At 42.4% G+C, this 22080-nt stretch overlaps 1 pseudogene; it reads left to right on the top strand.

The window, feature by feature from the left end:
• Positions 1-22080, top strand: part of LOC141141220 (transient receptor potential cation channel subfamily V member 5-like) — a 49527-nt pseudogene that overhangs the window by 4669 nt on the left and 22778 nt on the right.

The following is a 22080-nucleotide window of genomic DNA, read 5'->3' as shown; positions in this document are numbered from 1 at the left end:
CCTCTACCTCCTGGACGCCATGGGTGTCACAGCTAATTATATATCAAGCTAGAAAGGCTTTGAATAAGTCACTGTGATTTTTTTTTATCCTATCACTGCATGTGACTTTTATGTGTTTATTAAGAAAAATCACCTTGCAGGTCTAATTTTTTTTAACCATCTCATCTGTAATAATTTATCTGCAGGATCACTTAGCTGGGGAGTTAGTATATAATTAATGCATAATATACTGGCACAGGCAGAAGTCAGGACTCCCTCTAACCTTTATTTCATTATTAAATCACAGATGTTCAGCTGTCTCGTTAAGGAGGCAAAAGAAATTATATTGGACAATAGGGACTATCTCCTACAGCATTTATGACTTGACAAATATTGATACATGTATGGTTCAGAACTCAGTTCTGGATATTATAGCTTCCAGCTAAAAGCCACAAGTAAATGTACAACTTGTGATTGTTTACTTACTTTAAAAATAATGTCAATATTTCTATCAGTGTACTATTACCATTTGCACAGCCCTTCCCAACCAGAGTTCCTCCTGAGGTTCCTGGGAGCCCTTGAGCAGTTAGCAATGGCAAAATGATCTTCTAACTGCACTGACTCTCAATGCAAAGGGGCACGTCTACCATGACCAATAAAGGTAGGGAACACCACCATTTTGATTGTCTGTTTCTTTTCTGTTGTTAATAGTAATTTATATGTATATTTAATTTTAGAAGGGGTTCCCCAAGACCTGAAAACATTTTTCAAAGGTTCCTCTGGCAGAGATACTTCAGATTTAAAAAAAATGAAAAATGAAGAGCTGTCACAAATAAAGAACAAATACTAAGTGCGGTGTTTTCTCTATGCTGTTATTTGATGGATGAACACTTATTTAATTATTTTATTTACTATAGGTATTTATGTAGCAATCACAATTTGCGTTATGCTTTACATTCATATCAGTCTCTGCACTCGAGGAGCTTACAATCTATGGTCCCTATCTCACATGCACACATACACATATATCAGGGCCAAATCAGACAGGAGCCAAGTAACCTACCAGAATGTATTTGGAGTATGGGAGGAAACCCACACAAGCACAGGGAGAACATGCAAACGCCATGCGGGTAGGGTCTTGATTGGTATTCGAACATTTGCAATGTTACTCAAACTATGGGTGCTATTTTCCATATTATAAACAGAAAAGTCAGTGCTACTACCCATACACCGCATAGATAGCAGAGCTCCCAGGTGCTTGATCCACAGTCGCTGGCTGAGTAGAGTAATGTGGAAAAAATGATCCACACTCTGGTTGTTGCTCTTAAAATTTCTTCATTTTATTGAATAGCCACAGTGAACAAACGCAGATTAAGTTAGTTGACGCGTTTCAGCCTATAAGGCCTTAGTCATAACCACATTACATACATAAAACTTTGAAATAAATAGTAGCTCTAAAGATCACAGGCTCCACCCATTGATTGTCTTAATTGACCGCAGGCAACTATCCAAAAAAGACAATTAGCTGCAATACATATAGGGTGATCCATGTGTATGCCACTAATTTTCACACACCTTGTGGTGATAATATGCACATGTATATACACACACGCATGTACACACACGTGCATACATTCATACACATATACACATATGCATAAGAAAGCACACCAGAAAATTCAAAAAACATTAAATAAAAAAGATGAAAATAAGAGAGAGAAGAGAGAAAGGAAAAAAGAGAGCGGAGGCTTTGGGGAGAAGCATTCTTAATGTAAGTGCAAGTCCAGATCCCACCTCAGGTTTAACCCCTGAGGCGATCTAGTTTTTAATCTAAAAATCCACCATGTTTCTCTCCCCAGGAGCCTTCTCTTCCTATCACCTCCTCTGGGCGAGTGAGACAACCGTTCTATTCCTCTGAAGCAAAATGAGGAATAGATTGCCGGGATGACATTCTCTAAAGTAATGTATTACATTCAAAAATATTTCTAGCATTTGGATTATTAGTGTCATGGTAATGTTCCCCTACACGGGCTCTCAAAGGACGTGTGATACAACCTACATATTAGAGGCTGCATGAAATACAGGTGATCAGGAAAATTAAATAGTTTGTGTATAATGAACTCTTCATCTGTGGCTGTGGCAACAAACGTTTTACCCAAGACACAAATTACAGTACCTACAGATTTTTGTATTACAAGGGTAACTTCCAGGATAGGAGAGCCAGGTGGGTTGGCATTGTTTAGATGAGAAAAGACTAGGTGATAGTGCAGTCTTTTCAGCTAGAAAAATGGCAACCTGCTTGCAATATCTCATTTAAATCTTTATCTGTATACAGTATTGCTAAATTCTTTTTTATTATTCTGACTATTTGATGATATTCTTGAGAAAATGTAGTTACAAATGTAATAGGTTTTCCATATCACTTATGATGACCTTCTAGAACAACTATTCATTTTTTTTTCATGAAATGATAATCTATTGTGCTGTTAATGCATTAAATATGAGAACATATCCCAGGCTTCATATGAAAATACTCAGTATTTCCTATACTTCAGTTTTATTTTTTCAGCTTTGTAAGCCATAACCTAACTACTGATGTAAAATGTGGAAGATGTAATGTCGGGCTACTACCCTGACAGCCACTATTATAATGTGCCAGTGGTAAAACAGTAGGCACAGTTGTTGCCACCCTGTATCTGATGGTTAATAGATCCAGTGCATCATCTTCCAGCCCAAGCTATTAGGAGCGTTTCTTTTCTCACATGATATTACCTTTTGTCCTGTATGCCTTTCACAGTTATGACAGAAGTGTCATGTATCTTCATCTGCACGTGTGTGACCATCTTAGAGTATTTTCTACTGTGCCCCATTTTGCTGCTTATACCTCTATGAAATCCCTTTCTAGGACTAGAAGTTTTTCTCATAGAAACATAGAAGAGTGACAGCAGTAAAAATCAAGTGGTCCATCAAGTGTGCCCTTTTTTATCTTTTGTATTTTTAACCTTTTTGGTACTAGCTTGTAAGCACATGCAAGCAGGTCACCCCCTAAGTTTGCCTCAACAATATTACAAGCCATGTTACTCACTATGATCTCACTTCAGTATGGGTTGGTGCCACCCTCAGGCCATAGGCCAGTGATGGCGAACACGTGGCACGCGTGCCGCTGCCGGCACGTCGAGCCGTCTCTGTGGGCACGCCGTGACAGTTCAGAATTACACTGTTAAATCGTCTACAACTCTACACCGCGCCCGAGAACTACATCTCCCATAGTTCTCTGGGGCTAGTGGTGATGTGTCCGAGTGGGCGTGACGCACGCGCGCCAAACGAGAGCGCTGAAGCCACGCCCCCCGTTCTTTTTATCTGACGTCTCTTCATCTGACGTTCCCTGCCGACGCACCTCTTCATCGGACACACCGGAGCGCCCGGGAACTGACCCCACACTGCAGCCCAGTGAGTTATTATCCACTTTCCGACCCGCCATAGCTGAAAGACAGCTACAGCATGGTCGGCTTATTCTGGGAGGGCGTCCATGGACGTCCTCCCAGAATCTTGCACCTGCGCGCCCTACAGTGTGAGGGGAGAAGGGGAGGGAGAGAGATCGTTTGCAGAGTATGGTTACTGAGCAGCGATGTGGGCACTACAGATCCAGCCCACAGCGCTGCTCAGTACCCATACTCTGCAGTACTCTGCCCATACTCTGCCCATACTCTGCCCATACTCTTCCCATACTCTGCAGTACTGTGCCCATACTCTGCAATACTTTGCCCATACTCTGCAGTACTCTGCCTATACTCTGCATACTCTGCTCATACTCTGCAATACTCTGCAGTACTCTGCCCATACTCTGCCCATACTCTGCAATACTCTGCAGTACTGTGCCCATACTCTGCAATACTCTGCAGTACTCTGCAATACTTTGCCCATACTCTGCAATACTCTGCAGTACTCTGCAATACTTTGCCCATACTCTGCAGTACTGTGCCCATACACTGCAATACTCTGCAGTACTCTGCAATACTTTGACCATACTCTTCAGTACTCTGCCCATACTCTGCATACTCTGCCCATACTCTTCAATACTCTGCAGTACTCTGCAATGCTCTGCAATACTCTGCCCATACTCTGCAGTACTCTGCCCATACTCTGCAGTACTCTGCCCATACTCTGCAATACTCTGCCCGTACTCTGCAATACTCTGCCCGTACTCTGCCATACTCTGCCCGTACTCTGCCCATACTCTGCCGTACTCTGCCCATACTCTGCAGTACTCTGCCCATACTCTGCCCATACTCTGCCCATACTCTGCCCATACTCTGCAGTACTCTGCCCATACTCTGCAGTACTCTGTCCATACTCTGCAGTACTCTGCCCATACTCTGCCCATACTCTGCCCATACTCTGCAGTACTCTGTCCATACTCTGCAGTACTTTGAACCTGTGTCCTGGCCTATGGACAACAATGACAAATAATGTTTTTTATTCCAGGCCTTTGTATCTACAGCGGACCCAGCAGAGCGGTGTCAGCGGTTTCACAGGATATTGGACAAAATCGTGAGTTGCTCTTCTACAAATCTTTGTTTATTATGTACCTTTTTTTTGTGAAATGTCCATACTCTGCAATACTCTGCAGTACTCTGCAATACTCTGCAGTACTCTGCCCATACTCTGCATACTCTGTCCATACTCTGCAATACTGTGCAGTACTCTGCAATACTCTGCCCATACTCTGCAGTACTCTGCCCATACTCTGCCATACTCTGCAATACTCTGCCCATACTCTGACCGTACTCTGCCATACTCTGCCCATACTCTGCAGTACTCTGCCCATACTCTGCAGTACTCTGCCCGTACTCTGCCCGTACTCTGCCCGTACTCTGCCCGTACTCTGCCCATACTCTGCAGTACTCTGCCTATACTCTGCCGTACTCTGCAGTACTCTGCCCATACTCTGCAGTACTCTGCCCATACTCTGCACTGCTCTGCCCATACTCTGCCCATACTGTGCCTAAACTAAAACCTCAGTATTCAGGTTTAATTGCAGTGTTGGCACTTTGAAAAAAATAAGTCGGTTTGTGTTGCAGTTTGGGCACTCGGGCTCAAAAAGGTTCACCATCACTGCCATAGGCCATACTGTACTCCAGGGCTGCACACACTTACAGAAGGACACCATCTTCTCTTCAGGTGGTGGTATGGTCTGTTCCTACCTGCCCCAACACGACTACAAAGTCATTATAAGAAAGTCGTACTTAGCACACAGGAATTCCTCCAGTTTGTTCTTGTCTCATCACATTGCACCACACTGTATTCTACCTGAAGGCACAAAGAGAAGCTCCTATATTTTGGAACGCAAGGTCTTGCACAACTTGATGACCTCCAGGCTTGCGTCATAGGGGTGTTTTTGTACCCCAGCAGGCTCCAACATGGAGACCCTGCAACTACATGGGGTACATAAAGTACTACACCATCCTCTCACTAAAAGAGGTCCGTCACCAGCCACCATGACTGTTTTCTCTGTCAGATAGCTGCTTATCCTTCTTTCACACTTTTAAGAGTTAATTAGTTACACACTCTTGACTCTTTAATCCTGAGGATTAACAACAGCTTTAACTCTCTGTCCCCCTCCTGTTCTTCAGATATACGAACACTACATACCCTATAAGACACTTGAATTATTCTTCGCAGAAAAAGTGACACAGGACAACTTCTTCTTTAAATAAAGAACGTGTTAACTGAAATCAGTTGCTGAATACACTGGAGATAGTACATCACTTCAGTTTAATGTCTTTACAGACACTACATTACATTCGGCTGTGCATAATTTGGTTGTGTGTCCCCAGTGGTGCTGTCCATACTTTAAAGTTAAGGAAGTCCATAGTAGTAGAGTCCATTCACATGGATGGCCTAGCAAATGAGTCTCATTTGAGGGGTGCAGAAAACGAATCACATTGTACACCAGGTCCTCACTTTTCTGCTCCCACACTGGACTGCCTGGGAAGGCCAGATTCCCCTGCCTATATAGCCTCTTGAAAAGGATTACATTAACCCTGTATATATCAGCCCAATATTTAAAGGTATTCATCACAAGACTATAAATTATTAGCAAAAACACAATGTAAAGTAGGCACCTGCCTACAGAGGCGTATCTAGTGAAAATGGCGCCTATGGCAAGAACTGAAACTGCGCCCCTGTCACAACATTTGAAACCTATCTTTCAGATAACCTTAACACAGTAACATTAGCACCCATAAATGCAGTAACATCAGCACCCATAAATACAGTAACATTAGCACCCATAAATACAGTAACATCAGTACCCATAAATGCAGTAACATCAGCACCCATAAATGCGGCCTCACCAGCACCCAAAAATGCACCCATAAATGCGGCCTCACCAGCACCCATAAATGCAGTAACATCAGCACCCATAAATGCTGTAACATCAGCACCCATAAATACAGTAACATCAGCACACATAAATGCAGCCTAACCAGCACCCAAAAATACAGTAACATCAGCACCCATTAATGCGGCCTAACCAGCACCCAAAAATACAGTAACATCAGCACCCATAAATGCGGCCTCACCAGCAACCAAAAATGCACCCATAAATGCGGCCTCACCAGCACCCATAAATGCCGTAACATCAGCACCCATAAATGCTGTAACAACAGCACCCATAAATACAGTATCATCAGCACCCATAAATGCGGCCTAACCAGCACCCAAAAATATAGTAACATCAGCACCCAAAAATACAGTAACATCAGCACTCATAAATGCGGCCTAACCAGCACCCAAAAATACAGTAACATCAGCACCCATAAATGCGGCATAACCAGCCCCCTTAAATACAGTAACATCAGCACCCAAAAATACAGTAACATCAGCACCCATAAATGCTGCCTAACCAGCACCCAAAAATACAGTAACATCAGCACCCAAAAATACAGTAACATCAGCACCCAAAAATACAGTAACATCAGCACCCATAAATACAGTAACATCAGCACCCAAAAATACAGTAACATCAGCACCCAAAAATACAGTAACATCAGCACCCAAAAATACAGTAACATCAGCACCCAAAAATACAGTAACATCAGCATGATGATCAATAACGTGGTGACAAGTGCTGTACAGTACTAGTACCTGCTGCTGCTGCCTGGGGGGGGGGGGTTCCAATTGTTTTTATACTCTCTGATGTCTCTTTCTTCTCCTGGTCTCCAGCCTCCATGTTCGGGTGTCAGCACGTCACACAGACCCGGCCCGAGAGACCCACCAGAAGAGAAGCTGAAGCAGCTGCGCAGAAGAGGGTAGGCGGAGCATTAAGCTCCGCCTCCCCCAGTTACTGTATCTTAGCGCAGAGTCCCGGGCGCTCGCTCTGTGGCCAGACCAACTCATCTGCGTCATGGGGGGCGCCTCACCTGTCACTGGCTTCACTGTCCTGATTTCCTCATTTGCTGTGCCAGCGCCGCGCTCCAGCAGGCAGATCGTGCCGCCGGGGACAAGATTAGAGCGGGAGGCGGCTGCTAGAGGATGGGTGGGACTTTATTTTTTGTGCAGGGGGGCGGCTTTTTTGCCGCCCCCCCCCGTATGGCGCCCATGGCACTTGCCATGGCTGCCATACCCTAGATACGCCTCTGCCTGCCTATACGCTTAATACACAATATAAAGAAGCCACCTGCCTGCCTGTTTACACTATGAGGCAAACACAAATGCAGAATAGCAAAGCACTGCAGTAAACTGGTCCTGTGTTGTTAGTTTTGTCATGTATGAAGTTTTGTATAAGCATTTGTAGTCTGTACTTTTGGTATCTAGATTGTTGTGTTGTACACTAGTTCCAAAGTTCGCCTTTAGCTATATGGAACAGTATATTAATGTATCCAGCCCTAAGGAAAACTAAAATAGGAACACTTACTCCTTCCACCAATAACATAATCTAATTAGTTCTCCATGCTAGACTTTAGTTTTGCTCTTTTTATTTCCTATTGCTTAATACTTTCAGCTGGTACCAAGAGAAATTAATGTGTGCCCTTTCTAAGCAATATCATTCTATTATCCCCTTAGAATGCCCTTTATTGGACATTTTTCACCTGCTATATGTTGACTTCAATGCTCACTGCCTGTAATTCACTGCAGTACTATTTCTTTTCACGGCTAATTGATGTTTTTCTTTTTCAAGTACCTGCAATGTGTGAACAGTTTAGGATTAAATTCTCTCCTTTAAGAGGATTAGCTACAGCAGGACTTTTGATAGAGATATCGTTTCTGCATACTTTTATTTACTGGTTCCTAGGACACCATTAACGATCAAAACCCCACAGAAGGGAGCCTGGGTATAAGTGTGCATTATAAATATTTATTTCTCTGAAGAAAATAAACTAGTTCGTTACATTCATTTTTATTCCCAAAAAGTTATTTATATAAAACAGTTTAAACATATTTAATATCCCACATACAAATATGAGTTTAAAACCCAAATCCAGTTGTGACTTGGGTTTCCAGATGGGAGATTTACCATAACCTCTTGAATGTGATGGGGAATCTCTCCTGAGGGGGCACAGACTGCAATATTTGGCAAATTGTGCCATTGCCAGGACAGTACTACACCCTTGTGCTCCATTGCAAACGTATTATCTTTTATGACTATAGGCACAGCAAAGAATGCATTTTTCTGCTGGCAGCTTCCTGATTGACTGGCCTAGTGAGACAAAATCACTGGAGATAATGAATTCTGCAAGTATTTACGTTAAAATAAAATTAATGTTGGCAATTTTATTTAATTTATATTTTACATTTTTGTAAACTGATGTTGATTATATTTATATTCATATACAGTACACCCAAAAGGGGTAAGATTAATTGTAATACACAATGCTTAAGAAGTTTTTACTTAGTGGGCAGTATGTGCAGGAAAGGAATATAGTGGGTATGAGAAAGGGCATTATAAGCAGAAGAGAAGTACAATGGGTATGAAAGTGGGAACCTTATGAGCAGGAAAAGAATATAGAGTGAGAGGAAGAGTGTGGAGGGCATGCCAGTGGGCAGCATTGGCAGGAAAGAAGTGCAGGAAAAGTGTATAAGAAGGGGCAGTATGTGCATATGTGTAGGAGAGGAATAAAGAGTGTGTGATGGCAGCCCGAGGAGAGACGTAAGCAAGGTACGAGAGGGGACAGTATGTGCAGGAGAGGGGTGTGGTGGGCATGAGATGGGGCAGTATGTGCAGGAGAGTAGAGTGTATAAGAGGGGGGCAGTATGTGCAGAAGAGATATTTGGTGGTAAAAGGGGACAGTATGTTTATGAGAAGAGTGTGGAGGACATGCCAGTGAGCAGTAAGTGCAGAGGACTAAAGTACAGAGGGTATAAGAGGGGGCAGTATGTGCAGGGAAGGAGTACAGAGGGTGTGATGGCATTCCATGTTTGCAGGAGAGGTGAATGGAGTACTGTATGAAGGGTTTGAAAGCAGCCAGTATATGCAGGAGAGGAATGTGGAAGGTATGAAAGAGTGCAATATGTGCAGAAGAGTTGTGCAAAGGGTATGAAAGAAGACAGTATGCACAGGAGAGAAATGCAGGGTGTATTGCAGTAGACATGTGCATTAGTTTTCATCCGAATGCAGTTTCGTCCGAATTTCAGGTATTTTAAAAAGTGCAGAATCCGAAAAACGAAAGATCCGACATAAACAAATGCTTTATTTTCGTTTTCGCTGCTACAACAGTTCAATATAGATAGGAGATTCGACATGATGATGACAATAACAATCTGTGTCCATCAAACCTGTGGTCAAATGTGCCTAACCTTAACTCTATTAGTCCAAGATTATTCTACATAGAGAGAAAAGATTTTACATAGAGAGAAAAGATTTGACGTAGGGGAGAAAAGATTCGACGTAGGGGAGAAAAGATAAATAAAAATAATCATGATGATGAATGTTATTGGCTGATTGTAACCAAAGAGGAGGAGCAGTAAAATAGCTAGAATTAAGTACACACGTACTTTGGCTTATGGTGTCTGTTGAAAGTTCTAAGAAGATTCGATGGAGCAGGTAAACTATACAGCGTTGTACAGTTTAGCTGCTCCGTCGAATCTTCTTTGAACATTCGGCAGACACCATAAGCCTTCAATGACAGATTCGACCTTAATTTGGATTTTTGGATGAATGCAATTTTTAACGAAAAACTAAATAAATAAAAACGAATTTCGGGAGTAACTAAATAAATTTATTTTTCGGACGAAAAGGAAATTCCGAAACAAAATATTTCAGTGTGCACATGTCTATATTGCAGTATGTGCAAGAGAGGGGTGAGAAAGGTATTATAGCAAATAGTATGTTTAGGAGAGGAGTGTATGCCAGTGGGTAGGATTTGCAGGAAAGGAATGGAGAGGGTATGAAAGCTGCCAGTTTGTGCAGGGAAGAAGTGTGGAGGATATAAGAGGGGCAGTAGGTGTAGGAGAGGAGTTTGGAGGGGAGTAACAAGGTTATGACAGTTGCCAATATATGTAAGAGAAGAATGTGGAGGGTATGAGAGGGAGCAATGTGTGGAGGGTATAATGGTGGCAAGTAAGTGCAGGACAAGAATGCAGAGGGTATAAGGAGTGGGCAGTATGAGCAGAGGAGGTGTGTGGAATATATGGAACACAGCAGAATGTGCAGGAGAAGTGTAAGGAGGGAATGGCAGTGGCCATTATGTGCAGGAGAGGTGTGGGGAAGATTAGAGAGAAAGTGATACAGTATGTCCAGGAAAGCAGTGGGAAAGATAGGAAAGTAGAGGGGGCAGTATGGGCAGGAGAAGAGTGCAGAGATGATGAGAGAGACAGGGTATGAAGGAGAAAAGTGTGGAGGGCAGGACAGAAACGCAGAGGGTATAACAGTGGGTATTTGAAGGAGAGTAGTGTGGAGGATATGACAGTGGGCAGTATTGTTAACCCTTTGACTCAATTAGTGGATACTAACCTTTCCATAATTACCAACGAAGGTGCAAGAAGTACAGTCATAGCCATAAAGGTGAATGACATTGGCTGACAAGTGTGCCCCATAATGTAATTGGTAATTGTAATTTACAAAAGTGGCTTATTGTAAAGCAGCAGTGTTGGAGGTCATCCTCACACAAAGAGTTTGTTGGATGAGAAACAAACAAGATCCAAATCAATGTCCAGGAAACTGGCCTTTAGAAAAGGAAGCAGGTTATTTTAGGAATCTGAGGTGGCAGGAAGTGTGTCAACAGTTTTGTAAAGGTGGGGAGTTTCCTATACTAAAACAGGAGGCATGTGTCAGAGGAATTGGGAATAATGGAAGTTACAGGATATTAGTAGAGACTGTGTCATGAAGTCCAGAAACAGTGGAGGTGGAACTGGGGACATGAAAGATGAGGCAGGGCTTTGTTGCAGAGGAGTGTTTAAGCAGGAAATCGGGCAGTGGAGTCAATAATGATTTTTTGGCAAATTGAATACATTTGAGGGGGTGATTGCATATGTGTTGGAGACTGGGAAATGAGGGATTATTACACATGTGAATAGGGACTGACCACAGAGGGATTCATGTGGTCAGAACATGGGAAGTGCACAACTGGAATCTCTGGAGCGCGAAGTGAAGATTATATCTCTTGGTGGAAGAATACAGAGGAAAGACCAGTTTGTGTGCTGGAGGTGGGATGTCACTGGGGAAAGACCACAACCAATCCGTGTGAGAGGAAATCTCACTAAAGCATGATCTGCTAAATTCAAGATTCAAGGAAGAATCCCCTAGTGACATATGTAGAAGGAATCCCAGAGCAATATAGGTTAGATAAAGTAAAGAGACAGTGCAGCAGTAATCGCCTAATTGCAGGTTGACCAATCTGACTAAATAATAGTAAATCACATGTAACTTTATTCAGCAGTTAACTATCATAGTAAATAACATGTAACTTTTTCCAGCAGTGGCTACACACTAAAATAAAATTGTTTAGTACAGACAAAGCAACCAGTTCAATAATTAAAAGTGGAATAACAGTATTGGCATTTGAACATGAACAAATGTGGGATATAGCAGTTTACTTCCCCTATCTGGCTAAGCTAACTAAAAGTGCCAAAATGTTCAGTTGGACAGTAACAAATTCCTTTCTAAAGTAATAAAGTTACTTCTTTAGTAACTCTTTAAAGTGGTTGTAAAGTCAGAAGGTTTTTTATCTTAATGAATTATATGATAGGTTGACCAAAACACATAAACCCAAGGTAAGTATAGTAGCAAGTCATAGTTGCAATCTTGGAACACCCAATAAGAGGATAACATGCGACCAGTCTAAATTACGTAGTATATTCACCAATGCCAGGACCCTGGCGGACAAGATTGGTGAACAAGAGATACTGTTGTACGAAGAGGATTTGGATTTTGTGGGAATTTCAGAGACCTGGTTCAACAGCTCTCATGATTGGCTGGCAAACATTATGGAGGACACTCCATGTTGCAGTTTGAGTTATATGTAATCACTGCCTATGTTTTCAATTAATCACATAGCCCCACTGACCCTCTCCTTTCTGCCACTCTAGCTACTGTCTGCAGAGGCTTCATCGCTTTCCCCCTCCCTCATGTGACTTTTCCCCACTGGGGGATTCAACGGTACCATAGACCAGACTATGCCCCATGCGATACCTCTCTCCCTATTCTGCACAGGAGTGACTTACCCTCCATGTGCTAACAGGTATGTACAGAACATATACATACAGTTCTATCACTCTAAATTTACTAGTAGGTGGTTGCTTAATGAGGCTTAACCCCCTCTCCATCTTTATGGGATGGTTTCTATCATACTGTTCTCTCTTTCCCTCAGCTGACAGGCATACCCTATGATATCAGACACCTGTGGTGTCACACGATAAGTGGTAGGACGCCCTTTGTGTCTTGTCCTGGGTTGTGGACGTGCTTGGTCTTTCGGTGACAGCATCGGCTCACAGATCTGAGACCTGCCGGCAAACCATTCCGCCCCATTTCTTCTTGAAGCTGGATGCTACTCGATGTCGGCTTAGGAGTAACACGGTCAGAATATTTCTGTATCAATTATACTTTGATCTTTACGCTATATTAATATATTCAAATATTATATCATGTTTGGTTTTTACTGTGTTGTTTATTCTGCTTTTTCTTTATAAAATGTTTTTAGATAAGTACATACCTCACCATCAGCCCCTGAAGAAGAGGTCCCAACATTTATAAACCTCGAAACGCGTCAGTCCCTGTTGTGCAGCTTTCTCGCTGAAACAGCTCATGTGGGGTTAAGTGTATCATTGTGTTTAGTCATGTATACTCCTTGTGTTACCACCATCTGAAATTGTTGGCATCCACCTCCTTTTTATCCTTTCTTGTCATGTTTTAACTTTTTGATAAATAAAATTATATTATATTTTTTGATACATTGTTTCAAGACTCTTGCCTTATAAAGTCCCATCAGAGGAAAATTTCCCATTGTATAAGATAGAACATGAAAGACACATAGTGGAGGAGAGCAAAAAAAATCCCAAGAAATTCCTTAAGTATGTAAACAGTAAAAAAGGGAGGACAGACCGTATTGGCCCCATAAAGAATGAAGAAGGACATCTGATTACAAAGGATGGGGAGATTGCGAAGGTATTGAGTTTATTCTTCTCCTCAGTCTTCCCGAGCGAATCGGGGGGCTTCAGTAACCAAAACTGCAGTGTTTATCCTCATGACACATCACAGGAAGCACCTCCATTGTTAACAGAAGGCAGAATTAAAATTAGACTTGGGAAACTTAACATTAATAAATCACCGGGACCAGATGGCTTGCACCCGAGAGTACTTAGGGAACTCAGTCAAGTAATTGCCAGACCATTGTTCCTAATTTTTACTGACAGTCTACTGACTGGAATGGTACCAGCTGATTGGAGAAAAGCCAATGTAGAACTAATGTTTAAAATATAGCCCTCGGAATTACAGACCAGTTAGCCTAACATCAATAGTATGTAAACTCTTGGAGGGGATAAAGCCAGAAAAGCCTGGCACGCTATGGTCCATGAGGTCACGAACAGTCGGACATGACTAAACGACTGAACAACAACAACATACTCATTAGGTAATTAAATCAGTTGCTAAAAGTCCTTTAAAAAACTGAGGGTATATTTCTTTAACTATACAATCAGTCTATCATACTACCTGGTGAGGAGATGAACAGATATCGCAGCACTATGTTGCACCAAATAATGGAATTCTAGAAATCTGACTGACAGTAATTGAAACCCTCGAGCACTTGCTTGAGAACACCATGTGGAACTTACAATCCAATAGTCAGCTCTCTGTGTTCTGCTTAAAGTGTTATTAAACCCACAGCAGTAAAATCAGTCTGTAAATGCAGTAAAGCATGCTTGTTATTCTCACTGTAGAACCTAAGGGGTTAATCCTGTGTATTATGTAAAAAGGCTGTTTGAGCCTGTCTTCTCTGATCCTCCCCTTCTTCCACTGTCCCCAATCCATCCCCTGATAAAACAGAGCCTTTGGAGTCACTCTGCACATTCTCAGTTAGGTGTGTATTGCTAGAGAGTTTTTTTTCTTGGGAGGGTGCATGTGATCAGCACAGGGCAAATCAGCACTGTCCAGACAGAGGGTCAGGGGTCCTGCAGCACAGTCAGAGTAGAATGAAAACTCCTCCTACAAGCTATGCTTGTAGAAGTCACAAGACTGCTATATACTGCTAATGAGAAGAGGTATTCAGCAGTTTATATTTACTAAAACAATTGCATTTCCATGTTCTGTGTATTGTGGGAGATCAGATATAGTGAATGCAGGATCCTGGGTTTAGTAACACTTTAGCACAGTGTACTACATTGCTGGCAAGCTGCTAGAAAGATAATAAAACAGTGTGGGTAAAATTATAAACAATGCTGTCACATGACAGATGAATATTTCTGCTCTGCAATCAGTATACACTATACAGTATATACAAAGTAATCAGTATAGCAAATGTCTCTTAGGAAGCTACATAGTCTTCCCCACAATAAGTAAACAAAAATGATGTACAAAATCACTCTACATTGCATTTGAAGATACTCCTTCTGTATCAAAGAGCTTCATATAGAGATTCATAGTGTATTGTGAGTGGAAGTTGTTTAGACAAATGACTAACACCAAATATTTGTCTGACTTTTGCATCGAACAGAAATACTAACCATTATGCTGCAAACTCATGTGGAAATTGCAGGGACCTATTGAGCCATTTACTACCTCTTCCATAGAGGTTTTCGGTTCTGGATGATTTAAACATTTTTTTAACATTATTTATTATATTACATTGTAGGGAATTTTTCTTACAGCACAATGAAACACAAGAAGCAGACCTTGCAGCATTCTTGAACAATGATTGCTAGCCTATTTTTCATGAAGTTCTTACTACATATTACCATCTCTATTCTTTCTAGGTATGCAAAATTGTTGACATTATACCTATCAAAGAGCTGCTCAGTCAGAAATGGAAGTCTTTTGGGTACAAAATGTTTCTTGTTTGTATGTTCTATCTTGCTTATATGGTTATATTTACAACTGTCAGCTTCTGCTGTCCTTTGAAACCCTTAAAACGTGGTGACTATAGCAACATAACTGTGATAAAACAAAACCACAATTCTGTATGTTGATTCCATTGTGAAGAAAATGTATTAACACATGTTCTTACATCTACAATGCATTGATTTAAAACGTGTAAATGCATTTCCAGATTTAGGAATCCTATTGTAGCGGCATCCCCGAACTCCAAAGGCCTAATGGTGACCTCCAGAGTCAATGAGAGCCGACATCCTTCCTTGTAGTGTGGGTTATTAGGCATGGTGGGTGTATTGCAAGTTGTATAATTGGGCGCCAGTCACTTTTTGAATGCAAGAAAAAGAGATTTATTGTCTCTTAACAGAACTGGTGGAGAGAAGGGTTAGAGCCAGAACACCCTTAGGCAGATGCAATATTATTTGGCAGACTCAGAGACAAAAATAATAGGCAGACAGTTATACAGAGATTTGGATGCAGCAACTGTATTTGTAGAACTGCTGTCTCCTATGGAAACTGAACTTTGAACAGTCAATAGAGATCCATCCACGTAACTCACAGTAACCCGTTTTAGATCTTTTCTCACATCTCACAGTATCCTACTGTAGATCTTCACTCACTGAGCTCCCAGTCTCTCACCAGACTTCAAGATCCCAGACATCACTGGATCCCTTGAGCTCATCCACAGCTAAACCCACTGTATTCTCCTCAAGCGTCACCCCTGCTAATCCTCTGGGTCCCTGGCTTGGCACTCTGCTGAAGCTTTCCCACTTGTTCACCGTCCCCGGCTAGCGAATAAGACTACTCTGGTACTTCTTCAGACTTTCACAACTGGCCTTTGATAACAGGAATAGTTGTTCCTTAATGGCGACTGTCTCCTCTATCTCTGACCTTGATCCTCACTTGCCTCTGGTAACAGGAGTGGTAGTCTCATGTGGCAACTGCTTCTCCCTCACCGCTGGCAACGATACGGTTCCCCGTCCTGTGGAACCTCTGCAATTTGGTTGGGCTTCCAGCCAAAATCCCCAACCCCGCACTGCTTCTCTCAAACCTGCATAGGACTCAGGCAGCCTAGCAGCCAGGTGCTCCCGGGATAGGCCTCAGGCTTCTGGCCTAGCAACCCAGAGCCTTGTGACACACGTCCACCCAGACAGCCATCCAGGTGGCACAGAACCCCGATCACCTGACTCCTCCCGAATAAATAGACTTTCCCAGCAGGCCAAGGGATTAAAGAAACCCCTGCCAATTGGCTGAGACAACCCATCCACCCCTAGTTCGGATTCACTATGCCCTTATCATTCTAATGCCACAGACAACAGTGCCACCTCATGACAGAAGAGAGAGGTGCATCAAATCCAGAGTTATGGAAAAGTCAGGGATTCCCCCCTAACAATTAGTCAGGCTAATTACCACCTAGCAAATTAAATTTGTTTCCCATTAACCAGGGTGCTACACCAGGGGCGTTGCTAGGTCTACAAAAGATCTGGGGCTAGAGCCCATAGCAGGGTAGTAAAGAAAGTCATACGCTTGGGCGGGCATACACATGTATATAATATACGTGTGTGTGTGTGTGTGTGTATATATCCCCAGAGAGCCCCCCCTTACAGCAGGATCCTCAGAGAGCCTCCCCCTTGCACAAGGGTCCCCAGAGAGCCCCCCTTACATTAGGGTCCCCGGAGAGCCTCCCCCTTAAATCAGGGTCCCCAGAGAGCCCCCCATTTACATTAGGTTCCCCAGAGAGCCTCCCCTCCCCTTGGGGACCCCTGCAGAGACTCAGGGCTATGGGCCCTAGATTCGGGGCTATAGCCCCAAAAGCCACCCCCTAGCGACGCCACTGTGCTACACTATGAAAGTAGAGAAAACCTTATTGGGCTTGCAGGAGAGCTAATTACACTGTTTAAGGCAATCCTCATACTTTTTGCCAAGGTATATTTGCAACTGATTTGTTCTCTTTAGCAACTAACTACCTATGCATTGTAATTCTACATGACTGGTGACTCAGTGGCTCTATTTCAAATATTTTCCTTATTTTTCCCCAGACTCTACTGCTTATTAAATGGTTCAAAAAAAAGTACATTGGAAACGCATTGACTGATAGACGTTTCTCCCTACTAATGTAAGGTAATATAAAACAGCAATGTATGAACAAAACAAAACTGATGTATAATGTATTTACTTGTAATCTTGAGTTTATAGTAGGCAACCTGATTTTCCCTTTCTGTTGCTAAGGTAGGTTTGAGAATTGAAGACACTGGTTAGCTGTTAGATGGGAAACACTTACTGTACTTTAATCAGGCACCTTATGCATGAGCCTTAATACTGCTTACTGTTTAAATTGGTATCATTTTACCAAGGTGAAGTTCTGTATCACACTATATTGTCAAAAGTATTAGGACACCTGCCTTTACACGCACATGAACTTTAACGCCATCCCAGTCTAAAGCCTCGTACACACAATCAGACTTTCCGCCAACAGAACCGTGGAATTTTGTCCGAAGGACGTTGGCCCAAACTTGTCTTGCATATACACGGTCACACAAATGTTGGCCAACAATTACGAACGTAGTGACGTACTAGACGTGCTACGTGGTTTTTCAGCTCTTTAGCGCCACCCTTTGGACTCCTTCTGCTAATTTCGTGTTAGTAGAAGATTGGTGAGTGTTGATTTGCGCTTTTCTTTTCACGCTTTCATTTACCGCTTTTCAGTTCGCGCTTTTCATTTTGTACTTTTCAGTTCGTTTCTGAACGGCCGTTCGTCTACCAGACATGTTGCGGAATCGGAGGAGATAACGTGTTATTTATTATTGGCCTTGGAGTTATTGCTTTGACATTATATTTTTGGTTGAATAATGATTTGATTTGGTATATTTTCTATATTTTTGGATGCATAGAATGCACTTTTTGGTTAAGTTCTATTGGCAGATAACATGTCTAATTTTATTTGTTTTCTTTTTTTAATGCACAATAAAAAAATTGTGGAGAATAATACTTGGCTATGTGTTTTACTTCAAATGACTGTTTGGGAGTAGGCAGTTACATTTAAAAAAAATACAATGTAAAATTGACAAGGGACACCAACATAGTTGTATCTTTGATCTTAAAAACTACGGGACAATAGTGTTGTGGTAGCTTGCCCAAATAAAAAAGAAGAAGAGACTATGCGCTGCATTTGGAGATTTCATAATTTGCCACGTCACAAATGTTACTTCTCCATTACAAACGCCAGTTTACAAGACCGACTGCTTCTGCTTCCGAGCATGCGTGTTTGTACTTTGGACTTTTGTCTGACGGATCTGTGTACACACAATTGGAAAATCCGAAAACATACATTTGTTGGCGGAAAATTTGAAAATGGAGCATGCACATGGTCGCATTTTCCGTCAACAGCTTGACATTCAACATTTCTCGTCGGAAAGTCGTGTGTACGGGGCTTTAGTATTTAGGGTTCAATATTGAGTTGTCTCACCCTTTACAGCTATAATAGCTTCAACTCTGGGAAGGCTGTCCACAAAGTTTAGGAGTGTGTCTATGGGAATGTTTCACCATTCTTCCAGAAGCACATTTGTGAAGTCAGGCACTAATGTTGGATGAGAAAGCCTGGCTCGCAGTCCTCGCTCTAATTCATCCCAAAGGTGCAGGCCAGGCAAGTTCCTCCACCCCAAACTTGCTCATCCATGTCTTTATGGATCTTGCTTTGTGCACTGTCATGTTGGAACAGAAAGGGGCCATCCCCAAATCACAAAGTTGGTAGCATTAAATTGTCCAAAATGTCTTGGTATGCTGGCGCCTTAAAGCGGAGTTCCACCCAAAAATGGAACTTCCGCTTTAAGTGAAGGTGACTCCCTGACATGCCAAATCTGGCATGTCATTTTTTTGGGGGGGAGCGGATACCCTCTTTTTAGTGGCATCCAGCTTCCACTTCCCCCCAGGTCTCCGTGGAGCCGGAAGGAAGTTCAACTTACCCCCTCCCTCCGTGCAATCTTCTGGGACATGTCACAGGTCCCAGAAGATTGCTGGCCAATCACAGCGGGGCTCGCACATACGCAGTGCATGCCCGGCTGTGAAGCTCAGCCAAGCGGCCACAGTCACAATGCCGGCGCCGAGGAGAGGAGGGGGAGAGGAGCAGGGCTTAGGTCACCCGTATCGCTGGACCGTGGGACATATGAGTATACGATTAATAAAAGTCAGCAGCTACACTTTTTGGAGTTGTTGACTTTTAAATGGGTGGAACTCTGCCTTAAGTGTTCCCTTCACTGAAACTAAGGGGCCAAGCCCAACCCCTGAAAAGCAACCCCACATCATATTCCCCCCTCCACCAAATGATTTGGACCAGTGCACAAAGCAAGGGCCATAAAGACACGGATGAGCGATTTTGGGGTGGAGGAACTTGACTGGCCTGCACAAAGTCCTGACCTCATTTAGCAACAAGGGACTGCAAAGTGGTTAAGAGGATAACTATAACTCCCTTTAATAACAATATTTTTACTGAGTGCTGCCACAACTAAAAATGCAGGGCTTTCTTATTGTACAATAGGGAAACAACTTTGCAGAATGGCAGCGGCACCCGGCAATCTACCACAATTTTATGGGCAGAGTGATCTCATCAGATAGTTTATTTGTGATCAAGATATCATTGTGAAGAGTGATTCCAGGACATGGCGCCTACATGGAGGTAAGTCCCCCTGAACACCAATGCAGGTGTCTTTTATTAGCCTACTGACACCAGTAGGGAACCTTTTATTAGCCCACTGACACCGATGGGGGGGTCTTTTATTAGTCCACTAACATCAGTGCTTGGGGGGGAATTCTTTTACTAATCTCCCTGACACCAATGTGGGAGCATCTTTCATTAGCCCACTGACACCAGTGATGAGGAGGGATGCTTTTATGAGCCTCCTGACACCAATGGGAAAAAGGGGGGGGGTGTAATTAGCCCACTGATACCAATGCCTGGAGGAGTTATTTTTTTAGTCCACTGACAGCCATGCCAGGGGTTTTCTTTTATTGGCCCACTGACAGCCATAACAGAGGGGGGTCTTTAGTTAGCCCACTGACACAAGTGAAACGGTGATTCTTTTATCGGCCCTCTGACTTCAATGCCTGGGGAGTTTTTTTTAGGAGTCCATTCACACTGATGCCAGGTGGATTCTTTAATTACCCCACTGACAGCCATGCCAGTGGGGGTCTTTTATTATCCCCCTGACACCATTGAAAGGTTGTTTTAGCCTGCTGACACCAATGCTGGGGGAGTTCTTTTATTAGCCCATTGACCCTGATGCTGGGGCATTTATTATTCCTACTGACTGACGATGCAGAGGCATTTTTTAATGCCAGTGACCACCTCCTTTTTAATCCCAGTGACTACCTACTTAGGGTAATTTAGTCTTCCCACCAACCACCGACATTTATTACTCCCACTGACTACTGTTGCAAGGCATTCTTTATTTTCACTGATCTCAGGTACAGGGTCATTTATTACTCCCACTGACTATTGACGCCAGGGCATATTTTATTTCCACTGACTTGCAATGCTGGGCCATTCATTACTCCCACTGACACAGGAGCATTTGTTACTTCCAATGATCATCGACACTGGGGTGTTTGGTACACTCACTGACCGAGAACATAGAACCATATTTGATCCCACTGTCCTTCAATGTCGGGGCATTTTTTTACTCCTACTGACAACAGTCCAACCCCTAAGTGTGATGAACAGTGTAATAGCCTTTTGTTTAAAAACATTGGGGACTCCTGTTCTAGCTGGTACGACGGCTTGTAAATGTGTTTGTGATAGTCTTAATCATTTCAGATGGTAAACCCTTTAGAAAGCAACATGCTGGGATTCCTATAAAATTCAGCTAGAGTTATCCATTTGCTTTCAATGCCAATTGCTTACAATGAAAATAAAATTTCATTTCCCATTTCACCCAACCTATATTTTCATGCACAAAACTCTGAACCTAACCTTTATGGCTACAAACCTTTGCTGTGCAGTTCTGATTGGTAAAGAATCATATTTAATAGAAGCAAGCTTGTTTGAACCTAGAAGACCCTAAAAGAAAAATGCTTATTATTCCAAATGTATATACTCCAAATGATAAGACAATACGTGGAGTTACAAACAACCTTATTTATTTTTGCTGTCTCCTCATTGTATAATACTGTATATACAAATATCAGCTTCTATGAATATCAAGGAATAATCTTTTTTTTCAGCACAAAGCAACATTTTTCTTAATATATAAAAACCTGTCCTAAATGCTGTGTGCAAGGATCTCCTATAAAGAAAGGGAAGGTAAGGAAAAATCCCAAAATATTAATGTGTAATCCTGATTTGAAACTATGAGCTTAATAATCCACCATAAAAGCAAGCAGAAGCTACTTAAAGGGGTAAGTATAATATCAAAATGCACTGACCATTTTCTCCCCCTCCCTCTTCCTTCTTGGACCTTAATTCATCTCCCTACATCTGCATGCTTAATACATGGCCCACTGGAGTTTACAACATGCCAGCCTGTAAGCAGCTGCAGTCTGTACCCCGCACTGTAGGTGGTGCTGAACCAAGGCTGTTGGATTGG

The sequence above is a fragment of the Aquarana catesbeiana genome, linkage group LG04 (assembly GCF_042186555.1).
Source record: "Aquarana catesbeiana isolate 2022-GZ linkage group LG04, ASM4218655v1, whole genome shotgun sequence".
Classification (NCBI taxonomy): domain Eukaryota; kingdom Metazoa; phylum Chordata; class Amphibia; order Anura; family Ranidae; genus Aquarana; species Aquarana catesbeiana.
This window is presented reverse-complemented; position numbering and strand designations above follow the sequence as displayed.